The sequence below is a fragment of the Pinus tabuliformis genome, chromosome 3_1 (genome assembly GCF_031772625.1).
Source record: "Pinus tabuliformis cultivar Carrire ecotype Pingquan chromosome 3_1, CPIR1, whole genome shotgun sequence".
NCBI classification, from domain to species: domain Eukaryota; kingdom Viridiplantae; phylum Streptophyta; class Pinopsida; order Pinales; family Pinaceae; genus Pinus; species Pinus tabuliformis.
The window spans coordinates 375,162,489-375,168,311 of record NC_142301.1 but is presented as its reverse complement, the minus strand read 5'-3'; the positions used below and the strand labels follow the sequence as shown (position 1 = coordinate 375,168,311).

The 5,823-nt window shown below is 36.2% G+C and overlaps 1 pseudogene; it reads left to right on the top strand.

Moving 5' to 3' along the window:
- Window positions 1-2,899: 2,899 nt before the first annotated feature.
- LOC149187286 (dirigent protein 21 pseudogene) lies at window positions 2,900-3,658 on the top strand (annotated as a pseudogene).
- The last annotated feature ends 2,165 nt before the right edge of the window (window positions 3,659-5,823 follow it).

The window sequence follows — 5,823 nt, the reverse complement described above, 5'->3', positions numbered from 1 at the left end:
AAGTGGTGGCGATTAGAAGTTGCATATTTTTTTTGCAATTACAAACGCTTATGACTATTGATGCTTATAACTAATGATCTCTTTTTATGATTATATCAATACTATTTTGTTTGTCGTCCTTCCTTGGAATGAAATCGTTGATTTTAAAAGGAAAGGATCACATTTTCTGTGGTTTAGATGGTATATCAATGAGTAAAATCTCAAGTTCTCAATGAAAGATGAACACCGAGGACGGTGTTCCTGTTAAGGAGGGGAGTATGTAATGTCCCTAAATAACTCGGTGAAATCTAGACAGTAAATAGTAATTCTTTAAAAGATTACGAATCGGTTTAAGAACTAATTTCTGGTATTCATGAAACTAATTATGGAGACTATTTTGGGAATGGTGCATGGAACCCATTCGTCCTCTCCACGGGTAATAACCGATTCTTGGATTCGGTACTGATGTTTGGTATTGAGAACTGATTCTTGAATTTGGATATGGCGGAGAATTTATGAAGGCCATTATGGATATAGCCGGAGGAGGATTTTCATTGGGAAGGATTTTCCAAGCCTAGGGTTTATTGGCTGCATGGCAATGCACAGGCTGTAAAAATCGCCTTAACTATTATGAGCAACGATAGGAGGCCACGGATTAAGATGCATGTGTATACGGCTTATGACGGAGGTTGAGCTATGCTATTCTCGGAGGTCCAGAGCCGGCCTGGTACTTAGGTTTTCTTGATTGGTTTGGAGGTTACGACCTCGAATCCCATGCGGAGTAAAGAGAAAGGAAACAGATTGCTGAAACTAATGATGAAGACATGGCGTCGCCCTCATCTGACAGTCCCTGGGATCACCAGATCGCTCACGACCTCGTCGATGATGAGCAGGTAGCTATTATCACTTCTACACGGTTCGTTGTGGTAGTATCAGTCCTTTCTGATTGGCAACGACAACTACATGCCTCTTGGACTCTCCAACAGCCAAATCTGTGGCGACCTCTCCAGTGTTAAGGAGCTCAGTTTCCATCTTTCGTTCCCGGCTTGCGTGAGTATGGAAGACCCACTTCATAAAAATTGTCAGGCATTACTGTTGCGCCTTCGTAGCTCCTGTCAACTGCGATTCAGTTAAATTCTAGCATATACAAATAGATCCCTTCCCTGTCCAGGTGGGTACTCTATGCATCCCCTAAACGGGCTATTCTTTGGTTGTGTGCATGGTTATTCTAAGTATCATGGTTTCGTTCCACAAAATGATCACTGTCAGAGGATCTCTGCTTCGAGTGTATCGCTGGATTCTTTTTGTGTATATTTTACTGTAGGGAGACAGAATAGTTATTCTCTCTTCCTTTTCCTTTGCTTACAATCACAATGTCTATTGTTTTTGTTGTTTCTGAAAGAGGTTCATTTTTCTGGAAATCGAAACGTTCCATATATCTAATATAGCCCTTCTGGGTAGCTTCTCTCGGCAGTTTGCCTGAACATTAGAAAACGCAGAGCCATAAAGTGGGCTTCGCATACTTCAGGTTTGTGTTCTATGCATGTTAACTGCATGTTAGCGAAACTATGTGAAACTGTTGAAATATAACTTTGAGAAAGGAATACATGTGCAAGGAAGCAGTACAATTACCTGGTATATAAACATAAGCAATGTGTGATATGTTTTAAAAAGGAAATATGGACTGGCAAGACTAATGAAAAGATCTCTTTAGATGTTGATTATTGATTGAATCATATTGTAGCTAATCTTGTCGCCAAGATTGTTATTATGACATGCTTGCTCATGCAGATGAGTAGATGATAAAAGATCCTTTTTAAAGGTTGTGTAATAAATTATTGATAATGTATCTAATATTGTTGCCAAGCTTGTTGTTAACAGCATTGACAGGACACCATGACGGTTGGTGCCAAAGGAAGGTGATGTTTAACATTGACGGGATAAGGATTATTCGTCCATACAGATAAGTCCAAGCTGCAGTATTATCCATTGCTAGAATAATTATGCCACAAGGATGATTGCAAGTGGCGGTATGTAAATTGTATTAGCTGGTAGCTAGTTATATGATAACTTAATGATAACTTATTGTAATGATTTTATAACAATGGTTAAGGGATGGAATCCCTTATAAGCCATTGAGTGAGGGGTGAAATCCCTCACGAGCGTTTAATAAGAAGATTAAACGTTTGCTGGTTTTCACCCTACGGTTTTTCCAGGGTATATCCGTGTTCAAATGGTGTGATTGATGTGATTGCCTTATGTGTCCGATAATGATGATGGGTCATTGATGATGATGGTTCTTTATTTGTTATGGCAAGCATAATGTCTTAGTATATGATTATTTAATATGATTAAGTATATTAAGTAATGGATGCAAGGATTTATGAGACAGCGTATGTCAGAACACTACCACATGGATGGTTAATGGTTATGAAAATGGATATATAACTTATAGTCTTTCACTGTAATTTACTTGATGTATTAGTGAATGTTATATCTAATGGTTAGTGATGATTGTGGAGTTGTGAATTGATTATTTGCTTGTGGTAATTGTATAAATTAATTTCTAACTCCCTACTTTTACCTGCAAGGTTATCGGGGTATGTGACATTTACATTTCTGTATTATTCTATTCTGGGTGACTATTCAACACCGCAGTAGTGGCGAGCCGCGTGACCTACGTCGCCGTGCTACAGAATCTGGAAGCTGCCATTTATCGTACAAGTGTACGTTCGATAGTTGCGGTGAAAAGCCATTCGTTCTCGTCGGACGGTGGAATTATGTAATACGGAGAGCAAATACTTACGCGTAGGCCAACCAAAGACAAAATAGTAATCAAACATTCAACAGAAAGGGAGAAAGTTGCTCACTGACATATCACTTTATAAAATTGGAACTCCACATTTTCATCACCACACATTTCTTCTCTCTTTTGCTGCATTGAGGGATTCCTGCTCCCTTTTCTCAGAGATGGCGATGAAGGGTTATTCGGCCGCAATGATTGCAGCGGTCACTGTACTATTGTTTGTTTGCCTGCACATAACGGCGGTGCACGCAAATGTGAAATTAGGAAAGGCGAAAATTAGCCACCTGCATTTCTATTTCCACGATTTACTGGTGGGCAAAAATGTTACGGCCGTGCAGGTGGCCTCGGCTCCCACCACCGACAATTACTTTACACAGTTCGGCATGGTGAGGGTTATGGACGACTGGTTAACCGAAGGGCCGGAGGGAACATCCAAAATGTTGGGCAGAGCGCAGGGTATTTATGTTTCTGCGAGCCAAGAAAACTTCCAGCTGCTGATGGCAACGACGTTTGTTTTCGAGAGCGGAAAGTACAACGGCAGCACCTTGGCCATGGTGGGGAAGAATGCGGTGGTCGAACAAGTGAGAGAAATGCCGATCGTGGGAGGAAGCGGATTATTTCGGTTTGCTCGAGGCTACGCACTCGCGCACACCCATTCCATAGATCTCAAGACTGGCAACGCCGTCGTTGAATACAATGTAACCGTGCTCCATTACTAGCCCTTCCGTAGTCTTGTCTGTCTGAGCAGGGAAAAATTTCTTTCCATTTCAGGTTTTGCTGCAGTAAACGCCTTTTCATGTAACAATGGAATAGCAACAGCTTTCCAATTTTCCAGATTTGCCTCTTTTGTTATCGCGAGATCTGCAAATTCATTCTCACTTCTGAGTTTCATAGGGAAATTCAAATATTTAACTTTGCATTTGTTTTTGTCGCTGGTACCAGCATAGATATATGTATGTAAACATTACAAAGAATTGAGATGTACAAATTTTAATTAAGGAATTTAGACTTCTGTGATCCATAACATTGTTAAGATAATCTTCGGCAAAATCACATAACCAGACTTTTGTCGACGCGTTTCGAACCAACCAGTGTGGTTCATCGTCCTGACGATGAACCACACTGGTTGGTCAGGACGATGAACCACACTGGTTGGTTCGAAACGCGTAGACAAAAGTCTGGTTATGTGATTTTGCCGAAGATTATCTTAACAATGTACAAATTTTGTGGGCAGGAAAAATTATAGTTTTATATTAAGATATTTCTAAATGTTGTTTCTCTTAATTATTGTAAGTTTAAAATTAAAATCATTTATATTGTTTTTTATCACCATATAATTATGTGAAATTTTCTTTTTTTTCTTTTTTTTAAGTTTTAATTTAATTATTTTTTATTTTTTTAAACATTTTTAACAATATCAATCATATACATAAAATGAATATTTGATTGTGATTGTTTTATGATGAATCATATATTAAAATTGAATTGATATAGTTTATATATTAAAATTGATATGGTTTATTAGATCTTAAGAATATAAGAGATTAATCAGAATTTTTTAACATTTTATTTTTATGCTAAAAAAAGAAGTGAGAAGTATTCCTAGATCAATATAGTTTTGCTGACTTAAAATCCCAAAAAGGTTTGTAGTGTGACAGATATTCTAAAAATTAGATTGAATGTGACTATAAGATAAACAATCTTAGAGAAAGTGTTTTTCATATTCAATCCTCTTAGGATTCTATATGTGATAAACTCTTTCATCCCATGGCATTTTAGGAATAGACCAACTGTTAGTTTCTCTATGAAGCTCATGAGAATTAGTTCTTATCTTGGCAATACTCATTTTTTTCTTAACATTAGTCAAAGCAGAAAGATAATTTCAATTTTTTTGATTTGGGGTTGATCATCATAGTTTCCTTTTTCCATCTAGCTCTTCATTACCTCACAATTTTTCTTTCAATTTGGAAGTATCCATATTTTTAATATTATCCATATTTTCCAAGATAATCTTCTCCTTTATTCTTCAATGGTCTAGTCAACACCAAGCATCTTTATGCTATAGTGGCTTGGGCCTAAAGTGAGACTTCTGGCTAGAGTTAAAAACAATTTTAAAAAACCTCTTAACATCTATGTTGTAAAACTTTTCATATATATAAAATAAATATTCATAACTATGCTTTCAATACCTTGTCATAGCTATGTTTTTAATGAATGAAATACTTATGTCAATTAAAAAAATAAAATAAAAAATACATTTATGTAAATTATAAATTGTTTTTATAATTCTCTCATATATTGAGTCCACATGACTAAACATAACATTCATACAAATTAATATAAATTTATTTATCTTATATTAATTTTGATTTAAATTTAGTAAAAACAATAATATATATTTTTAATGAAGTGAAGAAGTTATTCATAGAATTAAAAATAAAATTTGCGAGAAAATAAGTGTCTATGTAAATAAGTGGCTATGTAGATTTACTAAAAGCAAAAATATTTTTTTCATAAAGTAAAGAAGTTATTCGTGGAATTAACAAATAAAATTTGTGAGAAGATAAGTGGAATTTGCCTTGCATTTTGATGAATAAAATTTTCACGAAGATAGAGAGTTGAGGGATGAAATAAAAAATTGCCTTTGTTGGAGGTGCATCCTAAGCTTTGATTAATTTGAGAGCTTGGAATGGCATTGAGAGTTGAGGGATGAAATAAAAAATTGCCTTTGTTGGAGGTGCGTCGTAAGCTTTGATTAGTTTGAGAGCTTGGAATGGCATTGAGAGTTGAGGGACGAAATAAAAAAACGCCTTTGAGGGATGAAACAAAAAAACGCCTTTGTTGAAGGTGCATCCTAAGCTTTGATTAATTTGAGAGCTTGGAATGGTATTGAGTCCCTGCCTTTGTTGATAGCGAACATATGGAATCCATGAGATTACAGGAGCAGTCTATTACACTCCTGCCTTTCTATTTCTTGAATTTGTTGTTGGTTAGAGTTTGGTAGCATGCATGTCAATCAGGACAGTTCCTTCTCTGAC